The sequence below is a fragment of the Pseudophryne corroboree genome, chromosome 4 (assembly GCF_028390025.1).
Source record: "Pseudophryne corroboree isolate aPseCor3 chromosome 4, aPseCor3.hap2, whole genome shotgun sequence".
NCBI lineage: Eukaryota > Metazoa > Chordata > Amphibia > Anura > Myobatrachidae > Pseudophryne > Pseudophryne corroboree.
The window spans coordinates 14097968-14122183 of record NC_086447.1 but is presented as its reverse complement, the minus strand read 5'-3'; positions in this window follow the sequence as shown (position 1 = coordinate 14122183).

Sequence of the window (24216 nt, the reverse complement as noted above, 5' to 3'; positions counted from 1 at the left end):
ATACAACAGTGCTGGAACATGTTCAGATAACAGTGCTGGAACATGTTCAGACATGATTCATATATGCATACATATATATGTGCAAAACAAGCTGTACTTAGACATTCTCGCACTTGATTTTTTGCAAACGGTTGACCTCAATGAGCCATGAGGCACTACATGCCTCTGTGGCATAACTAGTTAACAAATTGTTGGGTTAAATATTAGTTACTGTTGATAATGATTAAAACACAATTATTATACAACAGTGCTGGAACATGTTCAAATAACAGTGATGGAACATGTTCAGACACAATTCATACATGCATACATATATATGAGCAAAACAAGCTGTACTTAGACATTCTTGCACATGGGCCCTCATTCCGAGTTGTTCGCTTGCAAGCTGCTTTTAGCAGCTTTGCACACGCTAAGCCGCCGCCTACTGGGAGTGAATCTTAGCATAGTAAAATTGCGAACAAAAGATTTGCATTATTGCGAAAAGACTTCTCTGTGCAGTTTCTGAGTAGCTCGAGACTTACTTTGCCAGTGCGATCAGTTCAGTGCTTGTCGTTCCTGGTTTGACGTCACAAACACACCCAGCATTCGCCCAGACACTCCTCTGTTTCTCCAGCCACTCCCGCGTTTTTCCCAGAAACTGTAGCGTTTTTTCACACACTCCCATAAAATGGCCAGTTTCCGCCCAGAAACACCCACTTCCTGTCAATCATATTACGATCACCAGAACGAAGAAAAAACCTTGTAATGCCGTGAGTAAAATACCTAACTGCATAGCAAATTTACTTGGGACAGTCGCATTGCGGACATTGCGCATGCGCATTAGCGAATAATCGCTCCATTGCGAGAAAAAAATAACGAGCGAACAACTCGGAATGACCCCCATTATTTTTTGCAAACGGTTGCCCACAATGAGCCATGAGGCACTACATGCATCTGTGGCATAACTAGTTAACAAATTGATGGGCGAGTATTAGAATTCTGCCTTTCCGTTATCTAGGAACTAATGACCTCAATGAGCCATAAGGCACTACATGCCTCTGTGGCATAACTAGTTAACAAATTGTTTGGGAGAATATTAGTTTCTGTTGATAATGATTAAAACACAATTATTATACAACAGTGCTGGAACATGTTCAGATAACAGTGCTGGAACATGTTCAGACACGATTCATACATGCATACCTATATATGTGCAAAACAAGCTGTACTTAGACATTCTCGCACATTATTTTTTGCAAACGGTTGACCTCAATTAGCCATGACGCACCACATGCCTCTGTGGCATAACTAGTTAACAAACTGTTGGGCCGAATATTAGTTTCTGTTGATAACGATTAAAACACAATTATTATACAACAGTGCTGTAACATGTTCAGATAACAGTGCTGGAACATGTTCAGACACGATTCATACATGCATACATATATATGTGCAAAACAACCTGTACTTAGACATTCTCGCACGTTATTTTTTGCAAACGGTTGACCTCAATGAGCCATGAGGCACCACATGCCTCTGTGGCATAACTTTTTAACAAATTGATGGACCGACCTCAATGAGCCATGAGGCACTACATGCCTCTGTGGCATAACTAGTTAACAAATTGATGGTCGAATATAAGAATTCTATGTTTCCATTATCTAGGAACTAATGACCTCAATGAGCCATGAGGCACTATATGCCTCTGTGGCATAACTAGTTAACAAATTGATGGACCAACCTCAATGAGCCATGAGGCACTACATGCCTCTGTGGCATAACTAGTTAACAAATTGATGGACCGAATATTAGTTTCTGTTTATAATGATTAAAACATAATTATTATACAACAGTGCTGGAACATGTTCAGACACGATTCATATATGCATAAATGTATATGTGCAAAACAAGCTGTACTTTGACATTGGTTGCACATTATTTTTTGCAAACGGTTGACCACAATGAGCCATGAGGCACTACATGCCTCTGTGGCATAACTAGTTAACAAATTGATGGGTGAATTGGAAATGATCTAGGAACTAATGATCACAATGAGCCATGAGGCACTACATGCCTCTGTGGCATAACTAGTTAACAATTTGATGGGTGAATATTAGAATTCTGCCTTTCCATTATCTAGGTACTAATGACCTCAATGAGCCATGAGGCGCTACATGCATCTGTGGCATAACTAGTTAACAATTTGATATAGCAAAATGCTTACATCAACAATGAAGCAAAACTGTTGCAGGGCATGCTAGTATGTGTAGTTCAACAACAGCACGAGGACTGAAGGTTAACCTCCCAGTGTTTTGGAGATGATCTAGGAACTAATGACCACAATGAGCCATGAGGCACTACATGCCTCTGTGGCATAACTAGTTAACAAATTGTTGGGCCGAATATTAGTTACTGTTTATTACAATTAAAACATATCATTTAGAGGGTTTATCTGCTGTAACCTTTTGGTAAATTGGGTTGAACAGGGTTATCTATGCTTAATGAATACATACCAAAATGCATAGACAATGAGGCAAAACTGTTGCAGGGCATACTGGTATGTGTAGTTTAACAACAGCCGGAGGTCTGATGGTTCCCCACCCCATGTTTTAAAGTTATTTCAATGTATATAGCCAGACATGCTGTGTATACACATACATTGTGTATATATATACCTTGAATTGACATACCTTAAGCTTAGATGCTGAAAAATCACAAATGACATATTTAAAATAAGGTAATGTGCAGACTTGTTTCCTATATGTATACATATATATGTACAAAACAAGTTGAACTTCTTTACATTCTCACGCATAAAATCACAAATGACATGTTTAAAATTAGATCATGTTCAAACATGTGTCCTATATGTATGCATTTGTTTGATCTTAAAATGCAACAAAAACATTCTTCATTCTAGAATAGAGCATTGCTTAATACATTGGTTGTTTCAATTAAATGTTATCTATTTTTACTTTGCATTTTTTATTTTTTCCCCACATTAGTTAAACAGAAACGTTGGCTTTTAGTTCCACTCTCAGAGCATGTGGCAAGTGTCGCTGCTCTTCTTTGGCAAAATATTTTGGTTAAATTGCATCTTCTCCCCATGACTGGGGATATTTTTTAATGAGTTTTTAAGCCCGCAGTTCAGAGTCTTGGCAAGATATTTCCTTGCAACCTTGGTGTTTTTTAAAAGTTTATTACATTTTCTTTATTATTAAAATTTACATTTTGGCTGCTCACGGCAGCTGCCGTTATCTCTAATCTACCAATATTGATAAGAATTCAGCCTTTCCATTATCTAGGAACTAATGACATCAATGCGCCATGAGGCACTACATGCCTCTGTGGCATAACCAGTTACCAAATGAATGGGTCAAATATTAGTTCAACGCACATTATAGCTACCAACACTGTGCAAGGGACAAGAGTACATATACAGTAGTTTTGTTTGATAATATTCTGGGTCTTGTGTAACTTTTCAACCAACCTGCAGGTTATTAGGAGACTCTAATGCTGGCTGAAGTGATTTTCTTCCCTATATAGAAAATGTTTTTGAAGTCCCAATACAATGACATGCATCACTCACCTTAACCTGTCGGTTCCAATGCGGTTGCATCTTGCCTGTATTTTTCCTTTCCGCAGAAATTTTTGTGTAAAATTAAACCAGTGCAGGATTAATACATTTGTAAAGTGGCAGAAGGCCTTGGCCATACAAAGATTTCTTAAAATGTTATTTAGTAGCATATCAGACAGATAGTCAACACATTGCTGGGCTTAAAAAAAACAAAAAAAGAGCAAAAAACCTATAGGGTTGTATTGTTTTGTGAAGCTGATTGCACTTGCAATTTTTAAAGGATTAATAACGGACGCTTTATGTGCATGTGTATTATTTCATATGTGTTTGTACAACTTAGTGTTTGTGTCCCATAGCGATAGAACATGTGATGATATGTGCGGGAAGCTATATTAAGCACGGGTCAGGGTGGATAAGGATGGTTACTGACTTTGGGCTGTGCGCTTGTGCTAACAATAATAATATTCCGTTTTACATATTGATAAGTGCACCACTATGCATTTGTCAGGAAGAATAAACTGTCCCAGGCCCCATAGGATTTGTGTCCCGGGCATCCTCTAGGCTGGAGAATAGGCTGCTGGTAGAACGCTCTCATCATTGATTGTCTCAATGCAGAGGAAGGGCACAGTCTTGGTAGCTTTTGATAACCAATTCCAGCATTCAGCAGGCGTAGTTATTAGTCATGCATCTTAGTCTACCCATATTTACTTTCAAAACACTTAAAAAAATTAATAAAAGATTAGGTGTAAAATGAAATATATGTTTTCAACACAGGGCTGTGGTACAGTATCTGCAGCTCCTACACACCGCTGTGGTTTAGCCTTCTGGGATCTTCCGTGTTGATAGACCCATTTGAATTTGCTGCCGGTATTAGCATTGGAAGCCCTGTAAATAATAGGATTTTTTTTATTACCAAATGCTTTAAATGAAATAGTGTAAGCTGTCGGCCTCGTCAGCGTGTCATTAAATAATTCTACAATCGTCCTTTCTGAGAATATAGATAATCGCATAAAGACAAATAGATCGCTTTTTACCACTATTATAATACACAAGCCAAGTTAACCTATAAACTGCGAATTATATCTGCATGTTATCCATTGTAATTGTTGTTGTCTGGTAGATATAACGCCCACCATCATACATTGTTATGGATGGTAGAAGTAACTTTGGATCACCATCCTGCCCCCTCATAGACTTTCAGTCAGTGCTTAGAGAAAAGGTCCCAGTACTCTAATAACATAAGGCTACAAGTTGGTGCAAGATTTACAGACGTTTCCACTCTGGACAAGTCTTAAAACACTTTTTTTCTTCATTTCTGAAACTATTACACTGATCGCGTCATGGATCCAGAACTAAGTATAATAATAAAAAATTACCAAAATAAAAAAGGCGCTCATACTGCATCCCACTGAGTACCAACTGACTCGGGCTTGGGTAATTAGTACCCTCTCCCTCACGCTCCATGCCATTGTTCAAACTGCGGCCCACTGAGTGACATCAGAAACAGCTTTGCACTAAGCAATATATAGAAACATTGTGAAATAAACATCACAAATTTTCTGCTCTTCTGGGGACTTTTGCACTATGCAATAAAATGCCATTTGATATGATTGCTTTAATGATGCATTTAACATAACGTATGTAGTCAGATGTTAATCTTTAATGTGTTTGGTAGTTAGAAGCACATGTTTACAATGCTAACATTAAGTGTTACTGGAAAAACTTGTAAAATAACATTATGCTTAAATGAAACACAACATGACCATGATTGAGATGATTTATTCACAAATGATTTATTTTTAGTTAGGTATGCGATCTAATTGTATAACTGTTTAAACTTTGCTTTCACAGTGTAGGGGTGATATATTTTCATACTGTCACAGCAAAGTCCAGTATTATTACTAAATGCAAATACTAAGGGATGATTTGTTAGGCACTCTATATTATATATCCTTTGATAACAGTTGTAAGAAAAGTTTACTTATTCCAGGTGGAGAACACAGATTTATCATTTATAACTTACAGTAGATGTAGATATACAAATAATCATAAATCAATAACTGTCAATTATAGCGCTATAAACAATATTAACCATGCCTGCGTGAATATCCACGGGGAAACACAGATTAAAGTCTATTTAACCGCTATTGCAAATTAAAAGAATAGTAAAAGCAATGCTCTTTCTGATGTCACTCAGTGGGATGCAGTATGAGCGCCTTTTTTATTGTGGTAATTTTTAATTATTATACTTAGTTCTGGATACATGACGCGATCAGTGTAATAATTTCAGAAATGAAGAAAATAAGTGTTTTAAGACTTGTCCAGAGTGGAAACGTCTGTAAATCTTGCACAAACTTGTAGCCTTAAGTTATTAGAGTACTGGGACCTTTTCTCTAAGCACTGACTGAAAGTCTATGAGTGGGCAGGATGGTGATCCAAAGTTACTTCTACCATCCATAACAATGTATGATGGTGGGCGTTATATCTACCAGACAACAACAATTACAATGGATAACATGCAGATATAATTCGCAGTTTATAGGTTAACTTGTCTTGTGTATTATAATAGTGGTAAAAAGCGATCTATTTGTCTTTATGCGATTATCTATATTCTCAGAAAGGACGATTGCAGAATTATTTAATGACACGCTGACAAGGCCGACAGCTTGCACTATTTCATTTAAAGCATTTGGTAATAAAAAAATCCTATTATTTACAGGGCTTCCAATGCTAATACCAGCAGCAAATTCAAATGGGTCTATCAACACGGAAGATCCCAGAAGGCTAAACCACAGCGGTGTGTAGAAGCTGCAAATACTGTACCACAGCCCTGTGTAGAAAACATATATTTCATTTTACACCTAATCTTTTATTAATTTTATTAAGTGTTTTGAAAGTAAATATGGGTAGACTAAGATGCATGACTAATAACTACGCCTGCTGAATGCTGGAATTGGTTATCAAAAGCTACCAAGACTGTGCCCTTCCTCTGCATTGAGACAATCAATGATGAGAGCGTTCTACCAGCAGCCTATTCTCCAGCCTAGAGGATGCCCGGGACACCAATCCTATGGTGCCGGGAAAAGTTTATTCTTCCTGACAAATGCATAGTGGTGCGCTTATCAATATGTAAAACGGAATATTATTATTGTTAGCACAAGCGCAGAGCCCAAAGTCAGTAACCATCCTTATCCACCCTGACCCGTGCTTAATATAGGTTCCCGCACATATCATCACATGTTCCATCACTATGGGACACAAACACTAAGTTGTACAAACACATATGAAATAATACACATGCACATAAAGCGTCCGTTATTAATCCTTTAAAAATTGCGAGTGCAATCAGCTTCACAAAACAATGCAACTCTATAGGTTTTTTGTTCTTTTTTTGTTTTTTTTAAGCCCAGCAATGTGTTGACTATCAGTCTGATATGCTACTAAATAACATTTTAAGAAATCTTTGCATGGCCAAGGCCTTCTGCCACTTTACAAATGTATTAATCCTGCACTGGTTTAATTTGACACAAAAATTTCTGCGGAGAGGAAAAATACAGGCAAGATGTAACCGCATTGGAACCGACAGGTTAAGGTGAGTGATGCATGTCATTGTATTGGGACTTCAAAAACATTTTCTATATAGGGAAGAAAATCACTTCGGGCAGCATTAGAGTCTCCTAATAACCTGCAGGTTGGTTGAAAAGTTACACTAGACCCAGAATATTATCAAACAAAACTATTGTATATGTACACTTGTCCCTTGCACAGTGTTGGTAGCTATAATGTGCATTGAACTAATATTTGACCCATTCATTTGGTAACTGGTTATGCCACAGAGGCATGTAGTGCCTCATGGCGCATTGATGTCATTAGTTCCTAGATAATGGAAAGGCTGAATTCTTATCAATATTGGTAGATCAGAGATAACGGCAGCTGCCGTGAGCAGCCAAAATGTAAATTTTAATAATAAAGAAAATGTAATAAACTTTTAAAAAACACCAAGGTTGCAAGGAAATATCTTGCCAAGACTCTGAACTGCGGGCTTAAAAACTCATTAAAAAATATCCCCAGTCATGGGGAGAAGATGCATTTTAGCCAAAATATTTTGCCAAAGAAGAGCAGCGAAACTTGCCACATGCTCTGAGAGTGGAACTAAAAGCCAACGTTTCTGTTTAACTAATGTGGGGAAAAAATAAAAAATGTAAAGTAAAAATAGATAACATTTAATTGAAACAACCAATGTATTAAGCAATGCTCTATTCTAGAATGAAGAATGTTTTTGTTGCATTTTAAGATCAAACAAATGCAGCTTGACATTTGAACAAGAAAATTATGCATGAGAATTTCAAAAAATAAAATAAAGATAAATTACAACTTGTTTTGTACATATATATCTATGTATATAATGTATACATATAAGACACATGTCTGAACATGATCTAATTTTAAACATGTCATTTGTGATTTTATGCGTGAGAATGTAAAAAAGTTCAACTTGTTTTGTACATATATATGTATACATATAGGAAACATGTCTGCACATTACCTTATTTTAAATATGTAATTTGTGATTTTTCAGCATGAAAGCTTAAGGTATGTTAATTCAAGGTATATATATACACAATGTATGTGTATACACAGCATGTCTGGCTATATACATTGAAATAACTTTAAAACATGGGGTGGGGAACCACCAGACCTCCAGCTGTTGTTGAACTACACATACCAGTATGCCCTGCAACAGTTTTGCCTCATTGTCTAAGTATTTTGGTATGTATTCACTAAGCCGGGATAACCCTGTTCAACCCAATTTACCAAACGGTTACAGCAGAGAAACTCTCTAAATGATATGTTTTAATTGTAATAAACAGTAACTAATATTCGGACCATCAATTTGTTAACTAGTTATGCCACAGAGGTATGTAGTGCCTCATGGCTCATTGTGGTCATTAGTTCCTAGATCATCTTTAAAACATGGGGAGGTGAACCTTCAGTCCTCAATCTGTTGTTGAACTACACATACCAGCATGCCCTGCAACAGTTTTGCCTCATTGTCTATGCATTTTGGTATGTATTAATTAAGCATAGATAACCCTGTTCAACCCAATTTACCAAAAGGTTACAGCAGATAAACCCTCTAAATGATATGTTTTAATTGTAATAAACAGTAACTAATATTCGGCCCAACAATTTGTTAACTAGTTATGCCACAGAGGCATGTAGTGCCTCATGGCTCATTGTGGTCATTAGTTCCTAGATCATCTCCAAAACACAGGGAGGTGAACCTTCAGTCCTCGAGCTGTTGTTGAACTACACATACTAGCATGCCCTGCAACAGTTTTGCTTCATTGTTGATGTAAGCATTTTGCTATATCAAATTGTTTACTAGTTATGCCACAGATGCATGTAGCGCCTCATGGCTCATTGAGGTCATTATTACCTAGATAATGGAAAGGCAGAATTCTAATATTCACCCATCAAATTGTTAACTAGTTATGCCACAGAGGCATGTAGTGCCTCATGGCTCATTGTGATCATTAGTTTCTAGATCATTTCCAATTCGCCCATCAATTTGTTAACTAGTTATGCCACAGAGGCATGTAGTGCCTTATGGCTCATTGTGGTCAACCATTTGCAAAAAATAATGTGCGACAAATGTCAAAGTACAGCTTGTTTTGCACATATATATTTATGCATATATGAATCGTGTCTGAACATGTTCCAGCACTGTTGTATAATAATTATGTTTTATTCATTATAAACAGAAACTAATATTCGGTACATCAATTTGTTAACTAGTTATGCCACAGAGGCATGTAGTGCCTCATGGCTCATTGAGGTCGGTCCATCAATTTGTTAACTAGTTATGCCACAGAGGCATATAGTGCCTCATGGCTCATTGAGGTCATTAGTTCCTAGATAATGGAAAGGTAGAATTCTTATATTCGACCATCAATTTGTTAACTAGTTATGCCACAGAGGCATGTAGTGCCTCATGGCTCATTGAGGTTGGTCCATCAATTTGTTAACTAGTTATGCCACAGAGGCATGTAGTGCCTCATGGCTCATTGAGGTCGGTCCATCAATTTTTTAACTAGTTATGCCACAGAGGCATGTAGTGCCTCATGGCTCATTGAAGTCGGTCCATCAATTTTTTCACTAGTTATGCCACAGAGGCATGTGGTGCCTCATGGCTCTTTTAGGTCAACCGTTTGCAAAAAATAACGTGCGAGAATGTCTAAGTACAGCTTGTTTTGCACATATATATGTATGCATGTATGAATCGTGTCTGAACATGTTCCAGCACTGTTATCTGAACATGTTCCAGCACTGTTGTATAATAATTGTGTTTTAATCGTTATCAACAGAAACTAATATTCGGCCCAACAATTTGTTAACTAGTTATGCCACAGAGGCATGTGGTGCCTCATGGCTTATTGAGGTCAACCGTTTGCAAAAAATAACATGCGAGAATGTCTAAGTACAGCTTGTTTTGCACATATATATGTATGCATGTATGATTAGTATCTGAACATGTTCCAGCACTGTTATCTGAACATGTTCCAGCACTGTTGTATAATAATTGTGTTATAATCATTATCAACAGAAACTAATATTCGCCCCAACATTTTGTTAACTAGTTATGCCACAGAGGCATGTAGTGCCTCATGGCTCATTGAGGTCATTAGTTCCTAGATAACGGAAAGGCAGAATTCTAATACTCGCCCATCAATTTGTTAACTAGGTATGCCACAGAGGCATATAGTGCCTCATGGCTCATTGAGGTCAACCGTTTGCAAAAAATCACGTGCGAGAATGTCTCTAAGTACAGCTTGTTTTGCACATATATATGTATGCATATATGAATCATGTCTGAACATGTTCCAGCACTGTTATCTGAACATGTTCCAGCACTGTTGTATAATAATTGTGTTTTAATCGTTATCAACAGAAACTAATATTCGGCCCAACAATTTGTTAACTAGTTATGACACAGAGGCATGTAGTACCTCATGGCTCATTGAGGTCATTAGTTCCTAGATAACGTAAAGGCAGAATTCTAATACTCGCCCATCAATTTGTTAACTAGTTATGCCACAGAGGCATGTAGTGCCTCATGGCTCATTGTGGTAAACCGTTTCAAAAAATAACGTGCGAGAATGTCTAAGTACAGCTTGTTTTGCATATATATATGTGTGCATGTATGAATTGTGTCTGAACATGTTCCAGCACTGTTATCTGAACATGTTCCAGCACTGTTGTATAATAATTGTGTTTTAATCGTTATCAAAATAAACTAATATTCGGCCCAACAATTTGTTAACTAGTTATGCCACAGAGGCATGTAGTGCCACATGGCTCATTGAGGTCAACCGTTTGCAAAAAATAACGTGCGAGAATATCTAAGTACAGCTTGTTTTGCACATATATATGTATGCATATATGAATCATGTCTGAACATGTCCCAGCACTGTTGTATAATATAAATTAGAATTTTCTAAATGCTCTTTAATTCATAATAAAAAAGAAAAAGGTTATGTAGTATTGCTATTAAATATTCCACATGGGCTTGAAAAACTTTTGAAACTGTGTTTGTTATTTTGCATGTTTACATTAATAATAACCAGATGCTTTTGTTATATGATCATTTTGAAACTGTGTTTGTTATTATGCATGTTTACATTAATAATAACCATATGCTTTTGTTATATGGTCATTAAAATCAATATGCTTTTTAAATCAGTACCATGTGTGACATGGTATGATTTTTAAATAGTACCATATGTGACATGGCATAAAGTTTCAGCTGCTGGAATGTGAGAACATTTTGTGTTACTTTAAAATATATCTTTTTTTTTTGTCATATGTGACATTCTTTTCAAAGCAATTTTCTTTTAATACAGTTTAATATCGAGCTCTATAAATTTTATATTACATTTTATATAAAAGCGATATCAAACACTATAATTTAATATTAAAGGGGGTGTTCCCCAGGAGAAAGGGGGCGTGGTACCTGTCACTTTGACAGAAAAGTGGTCTTTATCTACTGAAAGGCATTCAGCGACCCTGACCAATACAGATGGTGACAAATCTGGGGAGGATAGGTAGATTTGAGTATCATCTGCGTACAGATGATACTGAAATCCAAAAGAGCTGATTTGTTTACCAAGAGATGAGGTATAGATTTAGAAAAGCAGAGGACCTAAGACCAAGCCTTGTGGTACTCCAACTGAAAGAGGTAGCGAAGAGGAGGTGGATTCAGAGAAGCGAACACTGAAGGAGCGATTACATAGGTAGTATAGGAACCAAGTGAGGACTGTGTCTTTAAGACCTAGGGATTGTAGTGTTTGTATGAGAAGAAAATGGTCAACAGTGTCAAAAGCAGCAGAGAGATCTAGAAGAATAAGTAGTGAGTAATGGCCGTTGTACTTTGCAGTGACTAGATCATTCACCACTTTAGTCAGTGCTGTCTCTGTGGAGTGCTGGGATCGAAAGCCTGACTGAAGTGGGTCACATAAATTGTGTGTTTTAAGAAAGTGAGTGAGGCGAGTGTAGGCAAGTCTCTCAAGTAGCTTGGTGAGGCGTGGCAGCTGAGAGATGGGACGGTAGTTTGAATGAGTGTTAGGGTCAGAATTTAGTTTTTTCAGAATGGGAGTAATCAGTGCATACTGGAACAGTGTAGGAAAGATACCAGCAGAAAGAAAGAGAGATTAAATATGTTAGTTAAGGTTGGGATGAGCACAGGAGACAGATATTTACTTACTTGTGAGGGTATAGGCTCAAGAGGAGAGGTAGTAGAGTAGCAGGCTGAGAAGAGTGTTGACACTTCATCTACACTTGTGGTATCAAATGAGGAGAGAGTGCCAGAGGGTTCAGGTAGAGAATTGAGCAGGTCACCGGCTCAGGAAGAGCATACCATTTCATCTCAGAGCTCATCAATCTTGTCCTTGAAGTAGGAAGCAAGATCTTGCGCCTTGATAGTGGCTGGTGGGCTGGGTGAGGGAGGGTTCAGAAGTGATTTAAATGTATTTAAAAGTCGTTTGGGGTTAGTGGCTTGAGCAGAGACGAGAGTTTGGAAATATGTTTGTTTGGCAGAGTCCAGGGCATTACGATAAGAGTGGTAGACAGTCTTATATGTGAGAAAGTCGCTAGGAATACGATATTTATGCCACTGACATTCAGCTTTGCCTGAGAGTTTTTGTAGGTGTCTTGTTAATTTTGAGTGCCACGGTTGACATCTTGACCTACGTGGAGTATGATGGGTAGCTGGAGCCACTTGGTCAAGGGCTATTTCTAGAGTCTGGTTCAGGTGTGACACAGCAGTCTCAGGAGAAGTAAATGCAGAAATAGGTGAGAGCAGTTGTTGCAGAGAGGTGGACAGTTCTTGAAAATTAATTGTGTTAATATTTCTGCGGGTTTGAGGAGGATTAGAGGACTTCAATGACTCTGAGTTTGAGATCCATCAGACATGAGTTTACCTACCCTGTATGTGCAGCAGCCCCATGCAACATGCAATAGATCCATCAGACACAAGACTCCCTTCCATATATGTTAACCAGTCCCATGCTACATGTAAGATTCATTACACACAGGTCTCCCCTCCCTTTATGTTAACCAGTCCTATGCTATAAGTGAAAGAGATCAGTCAGACACAAGCTTACCTTCCCTGTATGTTCAACAGCCTCATGATACATGCAAGAGATCCATCAGACACTGTTTTCCCTTCCATGTATAATCACCAGTCTCACGCTATATTCAAAAATTCCATCAGACACATGCTTCCATTCCTTGTATGTTCAACAGCCTCATGCTACATGCAAGAGATCCACCAGATATTGGCTTCCCTTAACCCTGTATAAGCACCAGTCCAACACTATTTGCAAGACATCCATAAGACACAGGTCTCCCTTCCCTGTATGTGCACCATTTCTATGATTTAGGCAACAGATCAATCACACACAGGCTTCCCTTCACTGTATGTTAACCAGTCCAATGATATACAGTAAGTGCAAAGATGAATAAGAGACAGGCTTACCTTCCTTGTACATGCACCAGCCTCATACTACATGCAAAAGAGCCATCAGACATATGTTTCCCTTCCCTGTAAGTACATCAGCACCATGCTACATATTAGAGATCCATCAGACACAGGCTTCTTTCCCTGTATGTGCACCAGCCCCATGCTATAAGGGCAAGAGATCCATCAGACACAAGCTTCCCTTCCATGTATGTTTAACAGCCTTATGCTCCATGCAATAGTCCCAACAAACACAATCTTACATTCCCCATATGTGCACCAACACCATGCTACATCATAGTGATCCATTAGACACAAGCTTCCATTCCTTGTATGAGCACCAGCCACATGCTACATGCAAGAGATCCACCAGACATGAGTTTCCCTTCTCTGTATGTGCAGCAGCCCCATGCTATATGCAAGGAATACATCAGACAGAGGTCTCCCTTCCCTGTATGTGCACCAATTCAAAGCTATATTCAAGAGATAAATCAGACACATGCTTCCTCTTCCCTATATGTGCACCAGCCCATCCTACATGCAAGAGATCAGGCACAGGCTTCCTTTCTCTATTTATGCACCAGTTCCATGCTATAAGTGACAGAGATAAATCAGACCCAGGGCCTAATTCAGACCTGATCGTCTAATTCAGACCTGATCGACTAAATGTTATCACATCTACGATCAGTCACAGAGACATACGGGGGCACACCCAGCACAGTGTTAGTCCACCCCACATGTCAGGCCCTCCCTTCCCACAGAATTACAAAAGCATCGCACATCGGCGATGCTTTTGTACTGGGAGAGAAGCTCACAGCCATCGCAGCTCCTGAGCGCTGGCAGGGAGCTACTCAGCGCTGCCCGGGTCGCAGCGGCTGCATGTGACATCACGCAGCTGCCGCTGCCCACACCCCACACGGTCCAGGCATGCCTACATTGTCCAGACTGCACCTGCTAAATGGCGGCTAAATGCCACCATCCCACCCCCTCCCTCTTAGCAACTGCCTCTACCTGTCAATCAGGCAGAGGCAATCACAGGGCTAAGACTGCCTTGCGCAGTTCATACCTGATCGCTGCTGTGTGAACATGTACAGGTGCGATCTGGTCTGAATTATCCCACAGTCTTCCTTTCCCTGTATGTGCACTGCCCAAATGCTATAAGTGCACGAGATCCATCAGACATCGGCTTCCCTTCCCTGTATATGCACCAGTTCCAGTCTATATGCAAGAGATTAATCAGATAAAGGCTTCCCTTCCCTGTATGTTATACAGTCCCATGATATAAGTGCAAAAAATCAATAAGACAAAGGCTTTCTTTGCCTGTATGTGCAAAGTCCAAATGCTATAACTGAAAGAGATCAGACAGAAACAAGCTTTCCTTCCCTGAGTGTGCAACAGCCCCATGCTACATGCAAGAGATACATCAGACACAAACTTCACTTACCTGTATGTGCACCAGCCGCATTCTACATGCAAAATATATATAAAAAATAAGCTTCCATTCCCTGTATGTGCACAAACCCCATGCTACATATAATAAATCCATCAGACACAGGCTTCCCTTTCTTGGAAGTGCATCAGCCCCATGCTATATGCAAGAGATCCATCAGACATACGTTTCCCCTTTATTGTGTGTGCATCAGCCCCATGCAACATGCAAGAGATCCATCAGACATTAGTTTCCTTTCTCTGTATGTGTATCGGTGCCATGTTACATATTAGAGATCCTTCAGACAAAGGCTTCTTTCCCTGTATGTGCACCAGCCCCATGCTATAAGTGAAAGAGATAATTCAGACACAGACTTCCCTTCCCTGCATGTGCACCGGCTAATTGCTATAAGTGCAAGTGATACGTCAGATACAAGCTTCCCTTCCCTGTATATTCAACAGCCTCAAGCTACATCAAACACAAGCTTACATTCCCCGTATGTGCACCAACCCCATGCTACATCCAAGTAATCCATTAGACACAAGCTTATATTCCTTCTGTGAGGACCAGCACCATGCTACATACAAGAGATCCACCAGACATGAGTTTCCCTTCTCTGTATGTGCAGCAGTCCATGCTACAAAGCAAGACTTACACAGACACAGGCCTCCCTTCCCGATATGTGCACCAGCCCCATGCTACATGCAAGCGATCAATTAGACAAAGACTACCCTTCCATATATGTGCACCAGTCCCATGCTACATGCAAGAAATCCATCAGTCACAGGCTTCCCTTCCCTGTATGTGCACCAGCCTCATGCTACATGCAAGAGATCTATCAGACACCAGCTTCCCTTCCCTGTATGTGCACTGGTCAAATGCTATAAATGGAAGAGATCCATCAGACACAAGCTCCCCTGTATAAGCACCAGTCCAACACTGTTTGCAAGAAATCCATAAGACACAGGTCTCCCTTCCCTATATGTACACCAGTTCCATGCTATATGCAAGAGATTAATTAGACACATGCTTCCCTTCCCAGCCCCATGACATAAGTGCAAACGATCAATGAGACATAGGCTTTCTTTGCCTGTATGTGCACCAGCCCCATGCTACATTCAAGAGATCCATCAGACATAAGCTTCCTTTCCCTGTATGTGCAAAGTCCAAATGCTATAAGTGGAGATCAGACAGAGACAAGCTTCCCTTCCCTGTGTATGCAACAACCCCATTCTACATGCAAGAGATACATCAGACACAACCTTCACTTACCTTTATGTGCACCAGCCGCATTCTACATGCAATATATCCATCAGACACGGGCTTCCTTTTACTGAACATGCACCAGCTCCATGATATTAGTGAAAGAGATAAATCAGACACTGCCTTTCTTTCTCTGTATGTGCACTGGCCAAAAGCTTTAAGTGTGAGAGATCCATCAGACACCGGATTCCTCTGCCATGTATGTGCACCAGCCCATCTAACATGCAAGAGATCCATCAGACAAAACATTCTCTTCCCTGTATGTGCAAAGGCCCCAATGCTACATGCAAGAGATCCATCAAGCACTGGCTTCCCTTCACTGTATTAGCACCAGTCCAATGCTATATGCAAGAAATCGATCAGACGTATGTCTCCCTTTCCAGTATAAGCACCAGTTCCATGCTATATGAAAGATAGCCATCAGACACAGGCTTCCTTTCCCTGTATAAGCACCAGTTCCATGCTATTAGTGAAAGAGATAAATCAGACGCAGTCTTCCTTTCCCTGTATGTGCACTGGCCAAATGCTATAAGTGCAAGAGATCCATCAGACACAGGCTTAATCTTCCCTATATGTGCACCAGCCCATCCTATTTACAAGAGATCCATCAGACACAGGTCTCCCTTCCCTGTATAAGCACCAGTCCAACATTATTTGCAAGAAATCCTTTAGACACAGGTCTCCCTTCCCTGTGTGCAGGGCCGTATCTACCGTTTGGCCAGTATGGCACTCACCAGGTGTGCCGGCAAAGGAGGAGCGCCGCCTGGCGGTGTGACCCTCGGCCAGAGTGTAGAATGAGATAATACAGGCAGTACCGGTCTGCCCTATTGGTCTTAAGACTAGCCCTGCACTGATACCACAGCCAATGAGTGTCCGGCCGCACAGCCTGCACTATAGTGAAGAAACGCTTAATAAACTACAGCTGCCAGCAGCCCTTACTGCTGGGAGCTCCCGGCAGTAAGGGCTGCTGGGAGCTGTAGTTTACTTAGTTTGTTCACTGTAGGGCGTCGCAGTGCCACAGGACACTCACCGGCTGTGGTAACAGTTGTCGCCTGCAGGGCTAGTCTTCTCTCTCTGTGGGTACCAGGGCAGTAAGTAGGGGTGGGCAGACTGTGCTCAGTGCTCCATCCGCATCCACCCACCTTTGTTCATGCCTCTGCCAGGCTCCCCATCCCCGTTGTAATGCCAGAGGCACCGCTGCTAATGGACAATTGCTGGGTGCCACCATGCCGCTCTGTGTCCTCCTCTCCTGCTGTCCATTGGATTGTGCTGCCTGTGTGCTTGTTACACACACAGACAGAGGAGCCGGGTAGAAGTTGAGAAGAGCCACCTCGGGAGTGGACCCCAGCAGAGTCGGACTGGCCCACAGGGGTACCAGGGAAACCACCGGTAGGCCCCACTGCCTGAGTGCCCACTCCTTCCTCTAGGGATCAGGTTCAAGACTGTGCACTTGTATTATACATGGTAGATATGTTGCATTACACTGCACTAGACTATTGTGTATTTCAATCCTCTGTGTAGGCTGGCCACACCCCCTTTGTAGGATGGCCACACCCCTAAGTATGGGTCCCTATAGCAGCATTCCTTCAGTGGGCCCTTCATGCCCCAGTCCAACACTGCACCCCAGGATGCTGTCATAGCTGTGTACATTTGTGATGGTGTAACAGTGTGTGCTGGGTATAGTGCATGTCTACTGTCAGTGTTGGTAAGAGCAGTGGCAGTGTGTGGTACATGTAGGTGGGAGCTGCCAGCTGGCAGTGGGGTATCACTAGTGTCACAGGGAGTTTGGGGCTACCAGGTAGGTGATGGGATGTTTCCTACCGACACAGTGCTGCTGTCAGTGTAACAGGGGTCTTTTTTCTTTTTTGAGGAGCTTAATATTTGGAATATTAATACTTTCCCCTTTGTAGCCAGCATTATAAAGCTGTTATTATCTAAAGCAGATTTTTTTTTTGTAGCAAGTATTTTTTTTTTAATCAAGCTCAATTTTTAGGTATAGAAGTGTTCCTTGCATATTCATTTTTCTCGTGTAGATTTCTTATGTCTGCATATTGTTTTTTTCGAAACATTTATTATATTATTATTAAACAGTTATTATTATCTGCTTTCAAATTCGGTGTTTATATGTTTCTAAAATAAAATACTGTGTGGTGTAATGTGTATAAGGGGCCCTACTTTTTGGTGTAACGTGTATAATGCGTACTACTGTGCGAGGTAATGTGACTAATGGACACTACTTTGTGGTGTAATGTGTATAAGGGGATCTACTTTTTGGCGTAATGTGTATAATGTGTACTACTGTGTGGGTTAATGTGACTAATGGACACTACTGTGTGGTGTAATCTAAACTGGTACTATTCTGTGGCCATGCCCTTCGCCATGAAGCCACACGCCTATATGTTTAGCATTGTCCCTACTTTTAATGTGAGGGGGCATCAATTCTCTTTCTGGCAAAGGGCACCAAAATATCTAGTTACAGCTCTGGTGGGTACATGTACGTGTCTTGGCCTGTCTTTTTCCATCTTTGTGCTTGTCTCTAATTTGTATGTGCCCATATGTCTTCCATCTGTCTCTTTAACTCCCTTTTCTGTGTGTGCGTGCCCCTCATCATCTTCTACCATTTACCTCTACCACCAACACAAGTTTTATATTAATAATTTTTTGCACTACAGTGCCATGATACAGTATAACTGCTTCCAGTACTCCCACAAGTACTTAAACACCCCACTTATGTTCTAACATTCCCCAACATGCCACTGGGAGCACTGAACAGGCAACTCAGAGCATTGGACACATTTTTACATAAAAAAATAAAGTATAAAAATAAACAACTTTAACATTCCTTGCAAGTGGCCCCCAGCTTTAATGCTAGCAAGGGGCCAGATTTATAATAGAGCTGCTTAACTGTAATGCGGTGCCGGACGTCGGCCGGATTCATAGGGGGACACAGATTTTCAGTATCCCAGAACCCCCTCTCTTAATTCAGCCTCCGACCCCACTCTGGCTGGCTGCTGCTGCTGACCCCTCTCCTGTGACCTCCCCTTACCAGCTCTGCAGTCAGCATAATAAAGTCATGACGTCCGCTCGCTGAAGAATGAGAGCAGTGTAGACTGAGGAGCCTGGTGCCACCACCACTGATACAAGAGGAGAATAGAAGGCTGCTGCAGAGGTACAGGGAATGGGAAGGGGATGGCGGTGGGTGGATGGCTGCTGTAGAAGCAAAGGGGGAGGGAGTTGAAGGCAGGCTGCTACAGACGGCTATGGCTGCTGCAGGGGCACATAGGGAAGGGAGGGCTGAGGGGTACTACTGTGTTATGTAATACTGTGTGACGTAATGTGAATAATGGACACTACTGTGTGCTGTAATGTGAGTAAGGGGCACTACTATGTGGTGTAATTTGAATTGGGGGTACTATTGTGTGGCCACATGCTTTTTTTTGGTCTACCCCATTTCAAATATATTGGGGGGATGCCAGTACCTTACTTTGCCAGGGGCACCTGGACCCCTAGATACACCTCTGCCTGTATGTGCACCAGTTCCATGCTATATGCAAGAGATCAATCAGACAAAGGCTTCCCTTCCCTGTATGTTATCCAGTCCCATGATATAAGTGCAAAAAATCAATAAGAGACCCTGTGTGTGTGCACCAGCCAAATGCTACATTCAGGAGATCCATCAGACATAAGCTTCCTTTCCCTGTATGTGCACCAGCCGCATTCTACATGCAAAAGATTCATCAAACACAAGCTTCCATTCCCTGTATATGCACAAATCCCATACAACATGCAATATATCCATCAGACACAGGCTTTCCTTTCTTGTATGTGCATCAGCTCCATGCAACATACAAGAGATCCATCAGACATGAGTTTCCGTTCCCTGTATGTGCACCAGCCCTATGCAATATGTAAGAGATCCATCAAAAACATTTTTATCTTCCCCGTCTGTGTACCAGCCCCATACTACATGCAAGGGATCCATCAGACAAAGACTTCCCTTTCCTGTATGTGCACCAGCCCCATGCTATAAGTGCAAGAGATTTATTAGATACAAGCCTCCCCTTATGCATGCTTCAGAATCACACAGAGCTCTAGCTACAGACACATGACATTCCCAGAAGTCAGGTAGTTACACGCGATTGCAGTACCACCACCCAGTTCCCAACCCATAATGTCATTTTATGGACATGTTGCATATAACTCAGAATAGGACAGACATTTGCAGAGATGCACTGTGTGTGACAACTCTGTGGGTCTAATTCACACCTGATCACTGCTGCAAATTTGTTAGCGAATGGGCAAAACCATGTGTATGGCAGGTGGGGGGGGGGGGGGGGGTTGGGGGGGTACAGATATATAACATGTGCAGAGAGAATTAGATTTGGTTGGGTTATTTTGTCTCTGTGCAGGGTAAATACTGTCTGCTTTATTTTTACACTGCAATGTAGATTTCAGTTTGAACACACCACACCCAAATCTTAGTTTCTCTGCACATGTTGTGTCTGCAGTGCACATGTTTTTGCCCATTTGCTAACATATTTGCTGCTGCGATCAGGTCTGAATTAGGCCCTGTGTTTGCATTTGATCACCATATGACTCAGAATCTGTAGTTGAGTGAAATGTCATCTGACATGAGTCAGGCTGCAAAACAGGCCATTTCACTAGGTGCAAACTTTTCCAATAAAATATGTAATATGCTGGGCACACCAATCTCAGTTGTATCTCCACTTGTAGCTGGGTGGGTGAAACTGAGCAGCAATTGGGCATTTGCAATCATTCCAATCTATGGCCTAAAGGTTCAATCTCAAGCGTAATAATCACATAACCAGAATATGCAATACACATATCATCTGCTTCAACATGATTTTCTGAAATAAATTACTATTTATGCATTTACAGTATCTCATTGGGAATATGTGGCATGTGATAACAGCAAGTTGTCACATAACCTGGCTATCTGTAAAAAAAAAAAAAGAAAGACTATTTTGCAGGAGGAGAGTAAGTGAACACACAAACAATTATCATGTTTTGGCAATACTCTGTCCTTTATTACACATAAGGGGTTTACACACCTTTTTGGACAGGCATCATATCATATTAAGAGCATGCATTCATTTTTGCCAAGAATGGTATAAGTATTACGTGCACACTATAAGATCTTACTTATATTATCAGCAGGGGGTTGCATTGCATAACTTATTATGATTTCTAGACTTTTCTACTTATATTTGGCACATATTAAAAAAACTCTTTGCTCACTGGGCCTGATTCAGGTTTGTAAGCAAAGCAAAAATGCAAACAACTGGGCAAAATCATGTTGCACTGCAGGCGGGGCAGATGTAAAATGTGCAGAGAGAGTTAGATTTGGGTGGGGTGTGTTCAAACTGAAATCTAAATTGCAGTGTAAAAATAAAGCAGCCATTATTTACCATGCACAGAAAAAATATAACCCACCCAAATCTAACTCTCTCTGCACATTTTACAGCCCCCCCAGCAGTGCAACATGGTTTTGCCAAGTTGTGTGCTTTTTTGCTTTGCTTCCAAATCTCAATTAGGCCCATTATCCATGAGAAAGTACAAGTAGCCGCATTCCAACCGATCCATTGCAACATTTGTGTATCTTTGCACCTGCAGCACACCTTTTCTGAGAACATGTGAAAATATGTATGATATGAACCTTTCGGCTGAAGTCACGTTTCTGCATGTTGGCATACATTTGAACAAACCACTATTCTGAATTTAACATGTTTGAGTGTAAAATTATATAATTTATAAACCTATTCAATCAAATGAGATCCTTCATCTCATTCATTACAAACTTGTCTGAACTGTGATTTGTAACATTTGTATAATTTCTCTTTTCATTGATATAATTTCTATGAATTCAGTATGATTTACCGACGGACACAATACTGACGGTCAAATACCCATAGAACTTTGACCGACAGTCAAAATTCCTACACAGTCAAAATACAGACATTCATTTTGCCGACATGTTCAAAATTCTGACATAGTCAGAATACATACATCAGAAATGCCAACATGTCAAAATACAGACATGAGCTTTTCTGTTTTTTTGTGCGTTTGTTACAACGTTGCTGGACAATTCTACAAATACGCCAATTTGAGAATTGCCACATGCGACGTGGGTGTCACTTTGGGCACATTGGATTAATGAAACACCTTAGCTGCCACCAGCCAGAGGGATTTAGCGTCTAAATGCAAGGTAGTCTTCGCTTCTACCTGTCACACACACAGTGAAATACTTAGAAAACTAGGTAGGCATGGGCCACACGAGGCCTTGGTTCAAAGGATCACAGAATCAGGACTAGAATTTTGTAAATTTAATTCCAAGAATACTTCAGAGCTTTAGTTACAAAAAGGTGTTACAAAGATTATTAAGAATATTTTAAAAACACACACAGATTATGGTATAATCTCAACAAATGAAAGGAAATAAAAATACAGAAAACCTAACTCACTTACTCAATCGAACTTAGGTGGTTCTGTTGTGAGGGAGTTTCACAGAATAGCCCCTGTCATTTCCAACATATAGTTGAGTCCCCAAGAAATGCCCTCTCTGTCCCAGTGAGAGGGACAGTTATAGCCCTCAGCTGCAGCAGCACCCTACCCTTGGGATTTTTAACCACTTCCCTGCTGGACACTAAACATACACCAATTTTACATACTGTTGGTGATAAAAAAGAAACACAAAAGAATGGGAGGGGGTGTAGCCCAAAGGCACAGGAATCTCTTTCAAAGAGAGTGAGGATCTGCACCTTGTCACCCCTGGAGGGTTTTATGACTAGCCAGGAAGTTTAGTGCCTTAGCCATCTAAACATGTGGAATTCCTTTATTTTCCTTCAGGTTATTGATCCGGACATCTCCCTCTTATAAGGATTTATAACCTCTGGTCTGGTCATTGCACATGGAGCATTGCTTTCATCCTTAACTTTAGTGTGTCTGTAGATAAGGGTTGATTCCAGGAATACAGAATCTACTCTCTCTCTCTCCCAGCCTATATACACATAGGTCAAACGCAGGACATTGCCTGTCAGCCATTTGTCACATCTAAGCTGAAAGAATACAAAATTATATATATATATATATATATATATATACATACAGTCACTTGAAATCATTATTGGTGATTATTCGTGCAGGTAATCACCACACCTTAGATCACATACAATTTGTGATTCTCTTTTCCGCATTTACACATGACAGTGTCAATGTCAACATAGGTCGACATGGACACCTTCTAAGTGTACCACGTCCCCTCACATAGCTTCTGGCACACTATTATATTCCACCTACAGATCCACTGGGATGGAAAAGTATGAAGTATTTGGGGTAAAATTTTCTTTAAAATGAATGTTGGCATTTTGTCATGCCGGCATATCAAATGTCAGTATTTTGACTGTTTCGGCATTTTGACAGCCGGTCAATGGCTTCGGGATTATGACCGTCGATATTGTGTCTGTCGGTAAATAAACTGCTACCTCTATGATATATATTTAATGGAACATACTGTAACTGAAGTCTGTCAGGGTCTGTAATACCTGGCGAGTGTCACTCTTTAATGACTTATATTATCTGAGCATAACAGAATAAGCAGCGACACTACTACAGATAACCGGGTAATGTGGCCTCTCTCTATTTCTCTATCCAGCTGATAAACCAGGACAGTGCAAAGTGGTGCCATTCAATATGTTAATTAAATGCATTAACCCCCTGAAGCCTGGGTGTAGAAGTGACTGGGACTGTAAAGGCAACAAGAAGTGCTGCTACTACGCCTGCCATATGCAATGCATGGATCCTGCCGGTAAGTGAAGCTTGGCGTCCGGGTCTCACACAGACAAGAGGATGAATGGGCCAGTTATTTCAATAGCAACATCTCCTATATAATAGCCCAGATCTGTGACGTCGTGCTTCATTTGCTAACGCTGG